General features: G+C 47.0%; 9 pseudogenes; all 9 read right to left on the reverse strand.

The window, feature by feature from the left end:
- Positions 1–4,689: 4,689 nt before the first annotated feature.
- LOC143937718 (5S ribosomal RNA) lies at positions 4,690–4,808 on the reverse strand (annotated as a pseudogene).
- A 3,650-nt stretch (positions 4,809–8,458) lies between these two features.
- On the reverse strand, positions 8,459–8,577 carry LOC143937786 (5S ribosomal RNA; annotated as a pseudogene).
- Positions 8,578–11,292: 2,715 nt separating this feature from the next.
- LOC143937121 (5S ribosomal RNA) lies at positions 11,293–11,411 on the reverse strand (annotated as a pseudogene).
- A 101-nt stretch (positions 11,412–11,512) lies between these two features.
- On the reverse strand, positions 11,513–11,631 carry LOC143936724 (5S ribosomal RNA; annotated as a pseudogene).
- A 319-nt stretch (positions 11,632–11,950) lies between these two features.
- Positions 11,951–12,069, reverse strand: LOC143937280 (5S ribosomal RNA; annotated as a pseudogene).
- Positions 12,070–12,169: 100 nt separating this feature from the next.
- On the reverse strand, positions 12,170–12,288 carry LOC143936762 (5S ribosomal RNA; annotated as a pseudogene).
- Positions 12,289–12,389: 101 nt separating this feature from the next.
- Positions 12,390–12,508, reverse strand: LOC143936578 (5S ribosomal RNA; annotated as a pseudogene).
- Positions 12,509–12,829: 321 nt separating this feature from the next.
- Positions 12,830–12,948, reverse strand: LOC143937772 (5S ribosomal RNA; annotated as a pseudogene).
- A 2,567-nt stretch (positions 12,949–15,515) lies between these two features.
- LOC143937137 (5S ribosomal RNA) lies at positions 15,516–15,634 on the reverse strand (annotated as a pseudogene).
- Between the last annotated feature and the right edge of the window lie 4,255 nt (positions 15,635–19,889).

Consider the following 19,889-nt stretch of genomic DNA (forward strand, 5'->3'; position numbering starts at 1 on the left):
TACCAGGTTGGGTAATGGGGGGAAAATAACTTCACCGAAGTGGTTTGGGTAAGGTGGGTCTCCTGCAGAAAGACAATATCCCCCCGCAGGCGACTCAGCTCCCTATAAATGTTATGTCGTTTACCCGGGGCATGGAGGCCCCGCACATTCAATGATAATAATTCCACCGCGGCCATGGGGATCCGACAGAGAACTCAAAGTACAACACATTACCTTGGAACAGGACCTGAGGCAGAGGAGATAGAGGGCAGGAGGGAGGCAGAAAGAGTGGGAAAAGAAAAGGAAATAAGAGGAAAGCAGAGATAAGATAGTATTTACCAATCATGGCCCGCAAACCCTGCAGCACACGCGCTCAAGCCCCAATGGGGCCTGATGGAGCGCACGCAGACAGCAGGGTGTAAGGCAGCAAGGAGGCAATTGGCCAAGCCCCCACCCCCGCAGCCCCAGCCATCGAAACGGCTGGGGCCCGAGGGCCAGGACCCACCCGACGCCCCCCAGGGGAAAAACACATGTGGCCAGGTAGCAGCGACCCGCAACCGTTCAGAACAGAAGTCGCAGGTCGCAGCTCCAGCTCCAACCCCAAATTACAAAACAGATAACAACCATTAAGTAAGAATAGCTAGCACAAACATCATGTACAGTTATGCATACAACAGAACTTATAGCACTGATCGCCAATGCACTCCATGTAGGATCCCAATGTCATGAAGCTGAGACAGGCGAAGGCAAAACTCACAACTCAAACGCCCCCAGTAGATATCCGCTCGCTGACACTCCCTCATTACGGTTCCAATAAGGCATGTCCCCTATGGGCAGAGTAGGGAGTATAGCGGTGACCGCCAGAACAAAAATAAAACTGCAAACAAAAGATAACCTTTAAAACAGCGCGGCATACTTGCGGGACCTGGGGGGCCTTATCAACAGTGTGGATTATTAGGCCGCATAGCAGCATCTAGAGCGCCATCTAAGCGTGCGAAGTAGCCAGGCCAGAAGAAGGGACACGTTGCTTGCGAGACACTCGCTGCCACTGCTCCTCAGGAGTATTCGGCAAGGGTGGTATGCCCTCCTGCCAACCAGGCAATTCCGGCGGGGTTATGTTCACATCCATGCAGAATTTCTCCAGATCTTCTGGGAAACGCAGAACCGCCGTCTTCCCATCTCTGTGAGCAATCAGGGCGGCGAGGAAACTCCACCGGTAGCTGATGGAAGATAGGCGCAGCTTTTCCGTTAGGGGACGCAGGGCCCTGCGCCTTTCCAGAGTTTCCCTGGCTAGGTCAGGAAAAAAAGAGAGCGATGCACCATCAAAATCCAAAACCGGAGTCTCCTTGAGTTTTTTCATGATGCGTTCCTTCTCCTCATAGTAATGCACTCTGCAGATCACATTACGCGGAGTGTCCGCCGTTAGGTTACGAGGGCGGAGGGCTCTGTGCACCCGATCAATTTTCAAAGGGTAGTCCGCTGCGTTCCCCAGTAGGCCGTTAAAAATACCCCTTACAGACGGTAGGAGATCTTCATCTCCGGTGGCCTCCGGGAGCCCTCGAATCCGAATGTTGTTCTATCGGTTACGGTTCTCCTGGTCCTCAATCTTATAGAGGGCAGACCGATGGGCGACAGCAAGAGAGCGGGTAGTAGCTTGCAGTGACCTAATGGCAATAGCGTGTCAGTCTAGCCGCTGCTCGGACTCCTCCACACGATCCAACACCTGCGCGAGATCCGATCGTACTGCGGACACTTCCTTCTTAATGGACTTTTCAAGCCCCAGGAGCATCGATGCCAGGTCCGATTTTGTAGGGAGTCCGCTCACCAGCGCCGCCACATCCGACCGGTTAGGTTCACCTTCCTCCCCGTCAGAGCCCGCCGACGAGGCCGGGGACTGCGACCTGTGCATAGGCCTGGAGCGGGGGGCGGAGCCCGCGGCCGTGCTCGTGGCGAGCGGAGAGCGGCCTAGGCCATCCATGTCTCCCACCTCGTCAGGCTCCGCCAGGAACCGTTTGATCGATCCCTCCGGCCCGCTCTTCTTCGGCAGGGACTTGCCAGTTCTCCTCCCCATCGTTCCCGGACGAGTGGAGTGGATCATGCGGTTAATATGTGCTAAAATACCGGGGTCAGTGCCGGAGCTCAGGGACAATGCGTCCTCACCGCTGCATGCCGAGACCCCGCCCCCTTCTCCCGCGGATCTTATACATGTTCCAGACATTACCGATCCGGTTACCCCCAATTTTTTTTCAGACAACTGCAGGTGCTGCTCCGCGACTTTATTTTCGCGCGCAAACCGCCCAGAGCCCGTTTGCAATTGCTTGCCAGACCAAAGGACAAGGGGGGTCTGGGTCTCCCAGATCTCAGACAATACTACAGAGTGACTCTGCTAGCGAGAGTCGTTGATTGGCATTATAATGGCCCACACAAGCAGTGGGTGGAGATGGAGATTGAGGATGGATCCATTCCCCTATTGACATCCCCGTGGCTCCTGTCCTCCCTACCAAAAGACCTCAGAGGTCACCCCGTAGTGGGAGCTACATTGGCCGTTGGCTGTTGTGCGGAGGTTGTTCCGCTGCACACACATTGCTCCCCTGCCATTACCAATGACTGGATTACCTATCCAGACTTCCCACCGGGATTTACCAACAAGAAACTGCGACAGTTGACAGTGGTGGGGAAACAGCAATCTGGGAGTGGTGTGGCCCTCGGGAGGGCTCCCGACCACACAAACTGTTGCCGAGCTTTCTGACCCTCCGCTTGACTTGTTTAGTGCTTAGCAACTTCGTCACTTTTTTCTGGCCATACAAAGGGCCCCCTACACTCCTAGAGACCTGACACCCTATGAATCCATCTGTCACAAAAGGGAACCTGTGCGACACACCCTCTCCCTCCTGTACAACCTAATGAGTAGTCAGGAGGAGGAGTCGACCCCCACCATTTATCCACAAATGGGAGAGGGACTTAGGCATCACATTTACCCCACAACAGATAGGGAAGATCCTGACCTTAGTACATAAAGCTTCCATCGCAAACCAATATCAAGAATCAGGATACAAGATAGTCTCACGCTGGTATAGAGTCCCATACCTTCTGAATAAAATGGATAGATCAATCCCGGATGTTTGTTGGAGGTGAAATTCAGATACGGGGACCATGGGACACCTTTTCTGGGCATGCCCGGCCTTGAGGAACTTTTGGGTTCCCAGCAGCGTGCCTTCTACACTTGACCGAACAGCCTGTTCGAAAATACAAAAAAAAACCTCACGATGCAACTCCTGAATGCCGCCCGGGCCTGCATTCCTGCACTGTGAAGGTGCTGTGGTATTCCAAAGTCAATCATATTCTCAGGATGGAAGAATTGACCGCCACCCTTCACAACACTGAAGAGGCATTTAGTGTTACATGGAGGCCCTGGAGGTATTTTACTGGTACTCGAGACTACATTCGGGAGGTGAGCACTGCCTCTGTCCCAGAAAACGACTGAACATCTAACGTTTAACTACGTAGGCCATGTCTGCCCTGGGTGGCATTCCCCCCCTCCCTTTTTGTCTTTATTTTTCTTTTTTTCCCGCCGCCATCCCCCCACCTCCTCTCTCTCCGTCTTTGCACTCTCTTCTTCCCCCGTCCTCCCTTTTGACTATGCCTTGTCTCCTTACTAGCCTTCGGGACCCAGAAGAACCCCAGGGTTCTGAACATGACCGGCTCATATTTTACTCTGGTTCACGTAGGTCAAGATAAGCTGGCTCGCTGTGGTCCCAGTTGTTCTCCATGATTACATTTGTCCGAACGGAGCTGCATTAGTTATACTGTACTACATGTCGGAGGTGGGGTTTCTCTCTTTTCTGAATGAAACTCTAGGACTCCCCTCTGAGAACCCAGAGTTATTTGGCTGCCTATTTTTTGTTACCATGTAATTGTGACCCTGGGTCATGCTGTATGGTTGACTGTTATATTTATGTTGTTCTACTTAATAAAAGAATAATAAAAATAAAAAAAATAAGTCAATGCCAACAACTTAAAACTAAAGCCTATGGCATTGAGAAATCCCAGGCGGTCTCCCATCCAGGTACTAACCAGGTCCCAACCCTGCTTAGCCTCTGAGATCAAATGCACGCTCAACACTCTTGACAAACGCCAAGATGGTCACCTTGGGAAACAAACAAAAAAAACAAGTCAATGCCAACAACATAAAAAGAAGCATGCGGCATTTGGAAAACCCAGGCGGTCTCCCATCCAGGTACAAACCAGGCCCAACCCTGCTTAGCCTCTGAGACCAAACGAGATTGGGCGCTTTCAGGGTGTTGTGCCCGTAGGCAATTTCTCTGTACACTCTCAACCCTCTTGACAAATGCCAAGATGGTCACCTTGGGAAACAAGGGAAAAAAAACAGTCAAACATGTCAAACATGTCAAAGCCAACAACATAAAAAGAATCCTACGGCATCCGGTATTCCCAGGCGATCTCCCAATCAAGACACTAACCAGGCCAGATCCTTCTATGTCACCTGGTCTTCCCAGGCAGTCTCCCATCCAGGAACTAACCAGGCCTGACGCTGCTAAGCCTCTGAAATCAGACGAGATCGGGTGCTTTCAGGGTGATGTGGCCGTAAGCGTTCTCTTCAAGACACGCCCAACCCTCTTGACAAACGCCAAGATGGTCGCCTTGAGAAACAAGCGAAAAAAACAGTTCAAAGCCAACAACATAAAGAGAAGCCTATGGCACCTGGTATTCCCAGGCAGTCTCCCATCCAGGTACTAACCAGGCCCGACACTGTTTAGCCTCTGAGATCAGATGAGATTGGGTGCTTTCAGGGTGATGGGGCCGTAGGTGATCTCTTTGGGCACTCTCAACCCTCTTGTTAAACGCCAAGATGGTCACCTTGGGAAACAAGCGAAAATAAACAGGTAAACGCCAACAACATAAAAAGAAGCCTACGGCACCTGGTATCACAGATGGTCTCCCATACAGGTATTAACCAGGCCGTACACTGCTAGGCCTCCGAGATCAGATGAGATTGTGCGCTTTCAGGGTGATGTGGCCATAGGTGTTCTATTTAGACACTCTCAACCCTCTTGACAAATACCAAGATGGTTATCTTGGGAAACAAGTGAAAAAAAACAGGTCAACGCCAACAACATAGACCATGGCAGTCTCCCATCTGACCCAGACCCTGCTTAGCCTCTGAGATCGGGCGCTTTCAGGGTGATGTGACCACAGGCAAATGCTTTGGGACATACTCAAAACTCTTGACTGATGCTAAAATGGTCACCTTGGGAAACAAGCGAAAGAAAAACAGGTCAAAGCCAACAATGTAAAAAGATTCCTACGGCACCTTTAATTAGGTACTATCCAGGCCGGACCCTGCTTAGCCTCTGAGATCAGATGAGATCGGGCACTTTCAGGAGGATGTGGCCGTAGGAGAACACTTTGGGCTCTCTCAGCCCTCTTGACAAATGCCAAGATGATCACCTTGGGAAACAAGCGGAAAAAAAAACGAATCAACGCCAACAACATAAAAAGAAGCCTACAATAACTGGTATTCCCAGGTGGTCTCCCATCCAGGTACTAACCAGGCCTGACTCTTCTTAGCCTCCAAGATCAGACGAGATTGGGTGCTTTCAGAGTGCTCAGACTCTTTCCCCATCACTAATGGGACGAGGCAGGGGTGCCCTCTGTCTCCCCTAATTTTTATTCTGACACTGGAACCACTTATGTGTCACGTTCGGAATGACCCGAATATTACAGGCATATCCAAACCCTCGGCACACCACAAAATTGCGGCGTACGCTGACGATCTAATTTTTTTCGTCTCCAATCCACACATTTCGCTTCCCAATATACTCGTGGCTCTCCGGCGATATGGCACCCTATCAAACTATAAAATCAATTGCACCGTCGGCTGTATTGAATATATCGGTCCCGGATGGTGAGGCCAAGAGGCTACGCTCCGCTTTTCCATTCTACTGAGCTGAAAAATCTATAAGGTACCTGGGCATTGACATCGCAGCGGATTTGGCGCAATTGTACCTGCTTAATTTTGTCCCTCTCCTGAATAGACTGAAATCTGATTTGGGAAACTGGCATGCTTTAACACTGACCTGGTTCGGGCGCTGTAATGCATTCAAAATGACGGCCCTCCCGCGGATCTTATACTTGTTCCAGACATTACCGATCCGGTTACCCCCAATTTTTTTCAGACAACTGCAGGTGCTGCTCCAGGACTTTATTTGGGCGCGCAAACCGCCCAGAGCCCATTTGCAATTGCTTGCCAGACCAAAGGACAAGGGGGGGTCTGGGTCTCCCAGATCTGAGACAATACTACAGAGCGACTCTGCTAGCGAGAGTCGTTGATTGGCATTGTAATGACCCACACAAGCAGTGGGTGGAGATGGAGATTGAGGATGGATCCATTCCCCTATTGACCTTCCCGTGGCTCCTGTCCTCCCTACCAAAAGAACTCAGAGATCACCCCGTAGTGGGAGCCACGTTGGCTGTTGTGCGGAGGTTGTTCCGCTGCACACACATTGCTCCCCTGCCGTCACCAATGACTCCGGTTATAGGTAATCCAGACTTCCCACCGGGAATTACCAACAAGAAACTGCGACAGTTGACAGTGGTGGGGAAACAGCGTCTGGGAGAGGTGTGGCCCTCAGGAGGGCTCCCGACCACGCAAACTGTCGCCGAGCTTTCTGACCCTCCGCTTGACTTGTTTAGTGCTTATCAACTTCGTCACTTTCTTCTGGCCATACAAAGGGCCCCCTACACTTTTAGAGACCTGACGCCCTATGAATCCATCTGTCACAAAAAGGAACCTGTGCGACACACCCTCTCCCTCCTGTACAACCTATTGAGTAGTCAGGAGGAGGAGTCGACCCCACCATTTATCCACAAATGGGAGAGGGACTTTGGCATCACATTTACCCCACAACAGATAGGGAAGATCCTGACATTAGTACATAAAGCTTCCATCGCAAACCAATATCAAGAATCAGGATACAAGATAGTCTCACGCTGGTATAGAGTCCCATACCTTCTGAATAAAATGAATAGATCGATCCCGGATGTTTGTTGGAGGTGCAATTCAGATACGGGGACCATGGGACACATTTTCTGGGCATGCCCGGCCTTGAGGAACTTTTGGGTGGAGGTGACCGGGACGATAAAAACTCTCAGAAATGTAGATATCGCAGACAACCCAGCAGCGTGCCTTCTACACTTGACCAAACAGCCTGTTCGAAAATACAAAAAAACCCTCACGAACTCCTGAACGCCGCCCGGGCCTGCATTCCCACTCTGTGGAGGAAGCCTCAGCCCCCATCCAAGGTGCTGTGGTATTCCAAAGTCAATCATATTCTCCGGATGGAAGAATTGACCGCCACCCTTCACAACACTGAAGAGGCATTTAGTGTTACATGGAGGCCCTGGAGGTATTTTACTGGTACTTGAGACTACATTCAGGAGGTGAGCAGTGCCCCTGTCCCAGAAAACGACTGAACATCTAACGTTTACCTACGTAGGCCATGTCTGCCCTGGGTGGCATTCCCCCCCCCCTCCCTTTTTGTCTTTATTTTTATTTTTTAAAAATAAGTCAATGCCAACAACTTAAAAAAAAAGCCTATGGCATTGAGAAATCCCAGGCGGTCTCCCATCCAGGTACTAACCAGGTCCCAACTCTGCTTAGCCTCTGAGATCAAATGAGATTTGGCTCTTTCAGGGTGATGCAGCCATAGTAGATTTTTTCTGGCACGCTCAACCCTCTTGACAAACGCCAAGATGGTCACCTTGGGAAACAAACAAAAAAAACAAGTCAACGCCAACAACATAAAAAGAAGCCTACCGCACCTGGTATTTCCAGGCGGTCTCCCATCCAGGTATTAACAAGGCGCGACCCTTTCTAGCCTCTGAGATCAGCGGAGATTGGGCGCTTTCAGGGTGATGTGCCCATAGGCAATCTCTTTGGGCACTCTCATCCCTCTTGAAAAATGCCAAGATAGTCACCCTGGGAAACAAGCGAAAAAAAACAGGTCAACGCCAACAACATAAAAAGAAGAATACGGCACCTGGTATTCCAAGGCCGTCTACCATTCAAGTACTAACTAGGCCCAACCCTTCTTAGCCTCTGAGATCAGAAGAGATAGGGTGCTTTCAGGGTGATGCGGCTGTAAGTGATCTCTTTAGGCACTCTCAACCCTCTTGACAAATGCCAAGATGATCACTTTGGGAAAGAAGCAAAAAAACAGGTCAACACCAACAACATAAAAATAAGCCTGCGGCATCTGGAAAGCCCAGGCAGTCTCCCATCCAGGTACAAACCAGGCCCAACCCTGCTTAGCCTCTGAGACCAAACGAGATTGGGCGCTTTCAGGGTGTTGTGCTCGTAGGCAATTTGTTCACTCTCAACCCTGTTGACACATGCCAAGATGGTCACCTTGGGAAACAAGGGAAAATAAAACAGGTCAACGCCGACAACATAATGAGAAGCCTACGGCACCTGGTATTCCCAAGCTGTCTCCCATCCGGGTACTAACCAGGCCCATCACTGCTTAGCCTCCGAGATCAGATGAGATTGGCCTCTTTCAGGGTGATTTGGCCGTAGGCACTCTCTTTGGGCACTCTAAAGCCTCTTGACAAAGGCCAAGATGGTCACCTTGGGAAAAAAGCTAAAAAAAACAGGTCAAAGCCAACAACATAAAAAGAAGCCTATGGCATCCAGTATTCCCAGGCGATCTCCCAATCAAGACACTAACCAGACCAGATCCTTCTATGGCACCTGGTCTTCCCAGGCAGTCTCCCATCCAGGTACTAACCAGGCCTGATGCTGCTTAGCCTCTGAAATCAGACGAGATCGGGTGCTTTCAGGTTGATGTGGGCGTAAGCATTCTCTTCAAGACACGCCCAACCCTCTTGACAAACGCCAAGGTGGTCGCCTTGAGAAGCAAGCAAAAAAAACAGGTCAAAGCCAACAACATAAAAAGAAGCCTATGGGCTTACATGGTTCGGACGCTGTAATGTGTTGAAGATGAACGCGATGCCACGACTTCTGTATCTACTACAAGCCTTACCTATCAAAATACCCCAGACTTTCTTTCATGCGGTTCGCTCAATCTTTATCAAGTTCCTCTGGCGCAGAAAACATATGCGTATTGGTAGGGCAATGCTATTGCGACCGAAATTGCGGGGAGGTATTGGCTTCCCGGACCCTGCTCTATATTACACAGCGACGCATATGACACCGGTGGTTGATTGGTGCCGGTGTTCTGCCATATACTGTCCGGCCATGATATAGTCTCTGCGCCGTACTGCGCATGCGCAGCACGGAGTAGACGAAGCTTCGGAAAATCTCTGAAGCTGAACGGCGCCTGCGTGGTGAGTGGAGGTGGTAGCCCCACCATCCAAGCGGACATAGGGTTGTGAATATTAGAGGGCCCCTCGCAGGCGAGCTTCGCTCGCCACGCTTCGGGCTCGGCCTCGCTGCGCTCGGCTCTTTTATATTCTTACTCTATGTCCACTTGGATAGTGGGGATAGAACCTGGACTCAGTGCGCAGGCGCCGTTCATGCTCGGCAATTTTCGGAATCTGTGTTGCTATGTACTGCGCATGCGCAGTACACAGCGGACACTATCCGATGGGGGACCATATGTGATAAGACACCGGCATGGGGAACTGAAGCTATGGGTCAAGCTAGAGCAGGAGATGGCGGGGGTTCCACTGGCTGGTCTGCCTTGGGCGGGGAGGCCATTGGAGCCCTGTGTGACTACTCACCCGTTAATTGGCCCCTCGCTCGCCGAGATGGATAGTTTTTTTCACCTTTCCCACTTGACTAACTTCCCTTCTCCTATGACCCCAATTATTGGACATCCTAGATTCCCTCCGGGCCTGTCTGACCTGGCCTTTACCAGGCAAGCCCCGAAAGGGCTTCTGAGAGCAGCCCTATTTCTTGGACCCACGGGCTTGATTCCCATGGGGACCATACTGCTAGAGCAAGTACCTGTTGCATTGGATAGCTGGAGAGCTAGACAGCTAATCCATTTCCTCGGATCACTACCTAACCATTTGTTCTTCTCTAGACAATTCCACCCCTTCGAGGAACTTTGCCTGGATGATGGCCCAATTCGTGGTTCCCTCTCTAGGTCCTACCAAATCCTGACAGACGCACAATCCTCCACGGATCCACCCTTCCTAGCTAAATGGAAAAGGGACTTACAAACTACATTCTCCAAACCACAGAAGGACAGAATACTCTTTTTCGCCCATAAGTCGTCACTCTGCAGTAAATATCAGGAGATCTCATATAAGCTGATCACACGCTGGTATCGTACACCGGTGGTGTTGGCCAAAATATTCCCCGGTCAATCTGACCGCTGCTGTCGCTGTGGGCAACAGGCTGGCACCCACATTTTCTGGGAATGCCCTAAATTACAAACATTCTGGCAGCCTGTCCTGAGACTCATCCACAAGTTCACAGACATTTCCTTAGCCAATGATCCCGCAGCAGTTCTTCCCAATCTAACTCTTATGTCGAGAAAGCGTTATCATAAGTCCTTACTTAAACATCTCCTCAATGCAGCTAGGGCCTGCATCCCAAGTCAGTGGAAAGAGCAATCTGCTCCAATGGTGACCCAGTGGTTCGCAAGGGTAAATGATATTGAACGAATGGAAGACCTGACTGCCACGATGAGGGATAAAACGGAGGAGCATGGGAACAGATGGTTCTACTGGACCCAGTTTCGCTTTTCGGAAGAATACCTGCACGAGACATAGTAAGCTCATGGTGATCGTTGGAGATCGCTGTTCTAAACGTTGGACAGCTGATGAGCTGGTGAGCCGAGGGCGTCTCTTGCTTCCTGGGAGGGGACCCCATCCTATCCACTCTACCCACAACACCCCCTTACCCCTTCTTTTGCTTTTCTGACATTTCCTTCCCCGATCTTCTCTTTCCCCTTCTCCCTCCTTTCAGTTCTACTATTTCCCTTCTTAACTCAAAAAAGGGAAAAGAAAATGGTATGTTCCGACCCCATTTGACTACTACACAATACTCTTCCCCTATCTATGGATAGCTAAACTCTTCGAGGGTAGCAGGGCTAGTATCAATAATATTTTAAGTGGTAGAGGATCCCAACGAGATGGAGCTTTAATCTCATCTTGATATGACCGCAAAGCTGTACACGTGCTATTCTCCTCAGACTTCTTACCATTGGCTCTGATATCCATGCAATATGATCGTTTGTTTGTAACTATTTGTATAACACATTCTGTGAAGTTGCCTTTGCATTGTATGTCGCATACTACAAAATAAAAAAATATAAAAAAAGATGCCTATGGCACCTGGTATTCCCAGGCGGTCTCCCATCCAGGTACTAACCAGGCCCGACACTGTTTAGCATCCGAGATCAGACGAGATTGGGTGCTTTCAGGGTGATGGGGCCGTAGGTGATCTCTTCGGGCACTCTCAACCCTCTTGACAAACGCCAAGATGGTCACCTTGGGAAACAAGTGAAAAAAAAAACAGGTCAAGGCCAACAACATAAAAAGAGGCCTACAGCACCTAGTATTCCCAGGTGGTCTCCAATCCAGGTACTAGCAAGGCCCAACCCTGTTTAGCTTCTGAGATCAGAGGAGATTGGGTGCTTTCAGGGTTATGTGCCCATAGGCAATCTCTTTGGGCATTCTCAACCCTCTTGACAAATGCCAAGATAGTCACCTTGAGATACAAGCGAAAAAAAACAGGTCAATGTCAACAACATAAAAAGAAGAATACGGCACCTGGTATTCCAACGATATCTCCCATCCAGGTACAAACCAGGCCCAACCCTTCTTAGCCTCAGAGAAGAGAAGAGATAGGGCTCTTTCAGGGTGATGCTGCTGTAAGCGATCTCTTTGGGCACTCTCAACCCTCTTGACAAATGCCAAGATGGTCACCTTGGGAAACAAGCAAAAAAAAACCCGAATCAACGGCAACAACATAAAAAGAAGCCTACAATAACTGGTTTTCCCTGGTGGTCTCCCATCCAGGTACTAACCAGGCCCGACTCTTCTTAGCCTCCAAGATCAGACGAGATTGGGTGCTTTCAGAGTGATGTGGCCATAGGCAATCTCTTCAGGCACTCTCAACCCTCTTGACAAACACCAAGATGGTCACTTTGGGAAAAAAGCGGAAAAAAAACAGGTCAACGCCAACAACATAAAAAGAAGTCTACGACACCTGGTATTCCCAGGCGGTCTCCCATCCAGGTACTAACAAGGCCCGACTCTTCTTAGCCTCCAACATCAAACGAGATCGGGTGCTTTCAGGGTGATGTGCCCGTAGGCATACTCTTCAGGCACTTTCAACCCTCTTGACAAACGCCAAGATGGTCACCTTGGGAAACAAGTGAAAAAAAAAACAGGTCAAGGCCAACAACATAAAAGGAAGCCTACAGCACCTAGTATTCCCAGGTGGTCTCCAATCCAGGTACTAGCAAGGCCCCACCCTGTTTAGCTTCTGAGATCAGAGGAGATCGGGCGCTTTCAGGGTTATGTGCCCATAGGCAATCTCTTTGGGCATTCTCAACCCTCTTGACAAATGCCAAGATAGTCACCTTGAGATACAAGCGAAAAAAAAACAGGTCAATGTCAACAACATAAAAAGAAGAATACGGCACCTGGTATTCCAACGCCATCTCCCATCCAGGTACCCACTAGGCCCAACCCTTCTTAGCCTCAGAGAAGAGAAGAGATAGGGCTCTTTCAGGGTGATGCTGCTGTAAGCGATCTCTTTGGGCACTCTCAACCCTCTTGACAAATGCCAAGATGGTCCCCTTGGGAAACAAGCAAAAAAAAAAAACGAATCAACGCCAACGACATAAAAAGAAGCCTACAATAACTGGTATTCCCAGGTGGTCTCCCATCCAGGTACTAACCAGGCCCGACTCTTCTTAGCCTCCAAGATCAGACGAGATTGGGTGCTTTCAGAGTGATGTGGCCATAGGCAATCTCTTCAGGCACTCTCAACCCTCTTGACAAACACCAAGATGGTCACTTTGGGAAACAAGCGAAAAAAAAACAGGTCAACGCCAACAACATAAAAAGAAGTCTATGACACCTGGTATTCCCAGGCAGTCTCCCATCCAGGTACTAACAAGGCCCGACTCTTCTTAGCCTCCAACATCAAACGAGATCGGGTGCTTTCAGGGTGATGTGCCCGCAGGAAATCTCTTCAGGCACTTTCAACCCTCTTAACAAACGCCAAGATGGTCACCTTGGGAAACAAGCAAAATAAATACAAATAAGTCGGAAGTTAGAGACAATACGGCCCAAGTCCTCAATTTAATCCATGCGGCGCATGTACCTGACACCCTATGAATCCATCTGTCACAAAAGGGAACCTGTGCGACACACCCTCTCCCTCTTGTACAACCTATTGAGTAGTCAGGAGGAGGAGTCGATCCCCACCATTTATCCACAAATGGGAGAGGGACTTAGGCATCACATTTATCCCACAACAGATAGGGAAGATCCTGACCTTAGTACATAATGCTTCCATCGCAAACCAATATCAAGAATCAGGATACAAGATAGTCTCACGCTGGTATAGAGTCCCATACCTTCTGAATAAAATGGATAGATCAATCCCGGATGTTTGTTGGAGGTGAAATTCAGATACGGGGACCATGGGACACCTTTTCTGGGCATGCCCGGCCTTGAGGAACTTTTGGGTTCCCAGCAGCATGCCTTCTACACTTGACCGAACAGCCTGTTCGAAAATACAAAAAAACCCTCACGATGCAACTCCTGAATGCCGCCTGGGCCTGCATTCCCGCACTGTGGAGGCAGCCTCAGCCCCCATCCAAGGTGCTGTGGTATTCCAAAGTCAATCATATTCTCAGGATGGAAGAATTGACCGCCACCCTTCACAACACTGAAGAGGCATTTAGTGTTACATGGAGGCCCTGTAGGTATTTTACTGGTACTCGAGACTACATTCGGGAGGTGAGCAGTGCCTCTGTCCCAGAAAACAACTGAACATCTAACGTTTACCTACGTAGGCCATGTCTGCCCTGGGTGGCATTCCCCCCCTCCCTTTTTGTCTTTATTTTTCTTTTTTTCCCCGCCGCCATCCCCCCACCTCCTCTCTTTCCGTCTTTGCACTCTCTTCTTCCCCCGTCCTCCCTTTTGACTATGCCTTGTCTCCTTATTAGCCTTCGGGACCCAGAAGAACCCCAGGGTTTTGGACATGACCGGCTCATATTTTACTCTGGTTCACGTAGGTCATGATAAGCTGGCTCGCTGTGGTCCCAGTTGTTCTCCATGATTACATTTGTCTCAACGGAGCTGCACTACTCCGTTACTCAGTACTACTGTACTACATTTCGGAGGTGGGGTTTCTCTCTTTTCTGCATGAAACTGTAGGACTCCCCGCTGAGAACCCAGAGTTATTTGGCTGCCTATTTTTTGTTACCATGTAATTGTGACCCTGGGTCATGATGTATGGTTGACTGTCATATTTATGTTCTACTTAATAAAAGAATAATACAAATAAAAAAAATAAGTCAATGCTAACAACTTAAAACTAAAGCCTATGGCATAGAGAAATCCCAGGCGGTATCCCATCCAGGTACTAACCAGGTCCCAACCCTGCTTAGCATCTGAGATCAAATGCACGCTCAACCCTCTTGACAAACGCCAAGATGGTCACCTTGGGAAACAAACAAAAAAAACAAGTCAAAGCCAACAACATAAAAAGAAGCCTATGGCACCTGGTATTTACAGGCGATCTCCCATCCAGGTAATAACCAGGCCCGACACTGTTTAGCCTCTGAGATCAGATGAGATTGGGCGCTTTCAGGGTGATGGGGCCGTAGGTGATCTCTTTGGGCACTCTCAACCCTCTTGTTAAACGCCAAGATGGTCACCTTGGTAAACAAGCGAAAATAAACAGGTAAACGCCAACAACATAAAAAGAAGCCTACGGCACCTGGTATTCACAGATGGTCTCCCATACAGGTATTAACCAGGCCGTACACTGCTAGGCCTCCAAGATCAGATGAGATTGTGCGCTTTCAGGGTGATGTGGCCATAGGTGTTCTATTTAGACACTCTCAACCCTCTTGACAAATACCAAGATGGTTATCTTGGGAAACAAGTGAAAAAAAACAGGTCAACGCCAACAACATAGACCCTGGCGGTCTCCCATCTGACCCAGAACCTGCTTAGCCTCTGAGATCGGGCGCTTTCAGGGTGATGTGACCTCAGGCGAACGCTTTGGGACATACTCAAAACTCCTGACTGATGCTAAAATGGTCACCTTGGGAAACAAGCGAAAGAAAAACAGGTCAAAGCCAACAATATAAAAAGATTCCTACGGCACCTTTAATTAGGTACTATCCAGGCCGGACCCTGCTTAGCCTCTGAGATCAGATGAGATCGGGCGCTTTCAGGGGGATGTGGCCGTAGGAGATTTCTTTGGGCTCTCTCAGCCCTCTTGACAAATGCCAAGATGACCACCTTGGGAAACAAGCGGAAAAAAAAACCATGTCAACGCCAACAACATAAAAAGAATACTACGGCACCTGGTATTCCCAGTTGGTCTCCCATCCAGTTACTAATCAGGCCCGACAATGCTTAGCCTCCGAGATCAGACAAGATCAGGCACTTTCAAGGTGATGGGGCCATAGGCGATCTCTTCGGGCACTCTCAACCATCTTGACAAACGCCAACATGGTTATTTTGGGAAACAAGCGAAAAAAAACAAGTCATTGCCAACATTGGAGGCTAAGCAGGGTTGGGCAATCAGTTTCCTTGCCTAAAATAGGCATCTCAGAACTGCCATCTGGCTACTTCCCGGGTTTCCAATTCCTTCAACTAATCCCAGGAGACAATACTTCGCCTCCATCCTGGTGGAGGTTCCAAACACCCGATCAATGGTTCCTGTCACCTCTGTCCAGTAGCGGATCAACTTCGGGCATCTCCAAAACATGTGCATCATGTCTCCCCCTATGTTCCCGCACCGGGGGCAACTTGCGTCCGGCCGTTCGGCCAAACTGAAAAAGTTTACGAAGAGCATAATAGGTTCTATATAATAAGAACAGATGTGACATCCTCTGTGAGGAGAGCCTCAATTCACCACAGGCAGGATTCCTGTGGCCAATTATAGCTCAGGAGGGTTTAGTACACACCCCACACTATATAAGGACGCCAGCGCGGCGGCCTTGTATAGTGTGTTGCGGTGGTCAGGGAAAGAGGACGATAGGCAGGGACAGTGTCTTTTCTGCTTGGGAACCGGGCACTGTTACAGTGGGTGTTATGTGCCTCCTGCACAGTACACACCTGAAGCTACCCTTTATTACTGGTGTTCAATTTCTGCAATACATGCATCTGCAGTGCAGAAGTTAGAGTGGGTGTTGTGTGCCTCCTGCACAGTATACACCTTATTGCTGGTGTGCTGTTTCTGTAATACAGGAACCTAGCACTGTTACAGTGCTAGGGTGTACAGAGAAGCTCGTATATATAGAAGACTACAGCATACAGAAGAAAGGCTAGTGAATACAGAATACAGACTCGTGTATGTAGATAGGCTTGAGTATACAGAGATGCTAGAGTAAACAGTGAAGCTGGGGTACACAGAGAGGCTAGTTTAAAGAGAGGCTAGTATATACAAAGATGTTAGTGTATATAGAGAGGTTAGTGTATAGAGAGAGTCGAGTGTGAGAGTCGAGAAAGGACAGTGCATATAGAGAAGCTAGTGTATACAGAAGACAGGCTTGGGTATACATCCAAGCTGACAGTGTATACAGAAGACTGGGTAGTGTATACAGAGAGTCTAGTGGGTAAAGAAGACAGGCTGGCGTATTCTAGCTAGTTTTTACAGTCTAGTGTATACAGAAGACAGGCTGTGGTATACAGAGGGTTTAGTGTATTACAGAGATGTAAGGGTGTACAGAGAAGCTAGTATATATAGAAGACTAGAGCATACAGAAGAAAGGCTAGTGAATACAGAATAAAGGCTTCTACGAAGAGGTTTGTGTATGCAGAAAACTATCTAGGGTATATAGAGAGGCTAGATTATACAGAGAAGCTAGTGCATAGAGTGAAGTTATTGTATATAGAAGCCTGGTTAGTGTATACAGAGAAGCTAGTGTGTACAGAAGAAAGGCTAGACAGGCTATAAAGATAGACAAGTTTTTACAGAAGACAGTTTGGGGTATACAGAGATGCTAGTTTATACAGAGAGACTAATGTATACAGAAGACAGGCTAGGCCATACAGAAGACAGAAGACGGGCTAGTGTATTCAGAACATAGGCTAGTGTATATCGAAGACAGGCTATTGTATGCAGAAGACCGGCTAGTGTAAACATGCTGGTGTATATAGAGAGGCTAGTGAATTTAGAGGGTAGGCTAAGTGATAACAGAAGACAATCTGGGCTATACAGAGACATTTCATCATTTCATCTAGCTCACATCTCTAATGGAGTTTGTCTCATTGCCATGTTATGCCTTTTCATTCTTATGCTAAATCACTAAACGATTTTAATCATCCACATCAAGCATGCAATAAAACTATCATACATCAAAATAAACCATGTACTCTTTTGCTCTATTTTGCATATTTGTAATTCTCCACATCAACTGTCACATTGAGTATGTGACAGTCCTGACACACCATCCTGACTTATTTTTCTTTATTTCTTATTAGAAATAGAGAGTACTATCTCAAAATCCGCTTAAATCTATTCACTCCAATGGGTTCTACCGCTAATTGTACGGTAATGCAAAATGTTCACAAAACCATGCATTTGCTACCAGACATGCTGCACATACTAAGAGTAATGTAACTATCGCTCGCTAACGATATAAACAGTTTTATTGCTTTTCTGACAATAACCGAGTATCTCTGACATTAACTGAGTATCTCTCTGCACTATGATCTTAATAATAATAATAATAAAAATAATAGGATTGTGTAATGCAAAGATCAACTAGTCTAATATAAGCTTTCTCATTGGACCGGCATATAATTTAAATTTAGACTAACGATACTATTTCTCGGCCATTTTCAAGCTAAGCTTTCAATCTATTACCTTTGAACAGCGATACTTCCTCCCTACAATATTAAGCCATTTAAATGTCCTATTGGTCGCCTATATTATACAACTCTCTGAAAAGCGTATATGTAGAGAATAAAACTAGTCTTACATCTTAATAAAACAGTTTTATTGCTCAACCAGTATCAACTGTCATGACAAATAAACGTTTCCACTGTTTGACTATTTTCTGTATTACTTCTTTTTCTCCACCTTAACTGTCACAGTTAAAACACAGTGACAAAACATTTCTTTTTACCGCAGCAAAATGTGAGAAAGGCAGTGTATGCCGTCTTTCTGCCATATGCTTCAGAAAAATAATGTACCGCTCATTATATCAATTCTACATAACCGTCTTACAATTTTAATATTTATGGATAGCAATTACTGATATTAAATTATGACTATACCAGTGGAAAAGGACCGCGTAATGGAACTGTTAAATTAATCATAATTTCAGCTTTAATTTAGCTGAAAAATTTACGATTTACTCAAGGATTTACTCAACGATTTAAACTTAAATTTTTTTTCATTCTAAGTCTATTTAATCTTAAATAATTTATACTATATTCTACTGTACTCTTAAATTATGTACTGTTGTTCTGTATTTTAGCTGTGCTCATATTTCGATTTATGTTGCAACCATCGAATCTCTTGCTCTTCCGACATTCTGCCTTAATGAGGATATTACTTTGCAACTATCCCTTGATCCCTTTTGTGTATTCACTTTATCTCGACCTATATATACTGCCTCAATATTTTCCTAATTTGTTTTGCTATACTTTGCTCTGTAATTATTATATTATAGAGATTACTAACTCTAAATCATTGTAAACCTAACCATAGTTATAATGTCTACAGCTAATTTTACGTTAAAGCAAAATTCACACAAAACCATCTTTTTAAAACCTTTACACATTAAGAGTAATGCAACCATCTCTCGCTACCTCTAAGCAATAGGATTCTCCTTCCAGTGGAAACGGAAAACAGTCAGTGTAAGCCGTCTTCGTGCGCAACAAAATTAATGGAACAATTTACACGTTGGAATTTGCATGCTACGTCAATTTACTCTTAAATAATGTACCTTTGCATTTATCCCTTGACTTTGCAACAATCCCTTGATCCCTTTCTCGACCTAGACATACTGCCTCAATATTTTAATAATTTGTTTTGCTATACTTATTATTATTATTTTATAGAGATTACTATCTCTAAATCATTGTAACAAGTTAGAATGACTACAGCTAATTTTACGTTAAAGCAAAACTGCACATTAAGAGTAATGCAACCATCTCTCGCTACCTCTATGCAATAGGATTCTCTTTCTGACTCTATTTTGTGTATTACTTCTTCTCCACATTAACTGTCACACTGATAACCATTTGTAACACATATAACACTTGCAACACATTTTTTAACAGCAGCAAAATGTGAGAAAAGCAGTGGGACGGTTTACTTGATTGAGAAGTGGTTGCAGTAGCAAAGCATAGCAATACAGTTTGATTACATTAATAACACATAATGCCACTATTTTACATTCACATCATGCATACATCCTAATTTAAGCTGTCTATCACTATTAATGTTCATGGTTACTGATACATTATGCCGATAACCAGTGCAAACGGAAAACAGTCAGTGTAAGCCATCTTCGTGCGTAACAAAATTAATGGAACGATTTACACGTTGGAATTTTCAAGCTACGTCAATTTACTCTTAAATACCCTTTAGCTGCTTAGCTGACACTTTGCTGTATGTAGCCGCGTTTACAAGTAACCAATGGGGATTGACATTTCATGTCCATCTCACATCTCTAATGCAATTTGTCTTCTTTGCCATGTCATACTTT

Source organism: Lithobates pipiens, unplaced genomic scaffold (assembly GCF_037356315.1).
Source record: "Lithobates pipiens isolate NorthernLeopardFrog02 unplaced genomic scaffold, aLitPip1_a1.2 Scaffold_28, whole genome shotgun sequence".
Taxonomy (NCBI): Eukaryota; Metazoa; Chordata; class Amphibia; order Anura; family Ranidae; genus Lithobates; species Lithobates pipiens.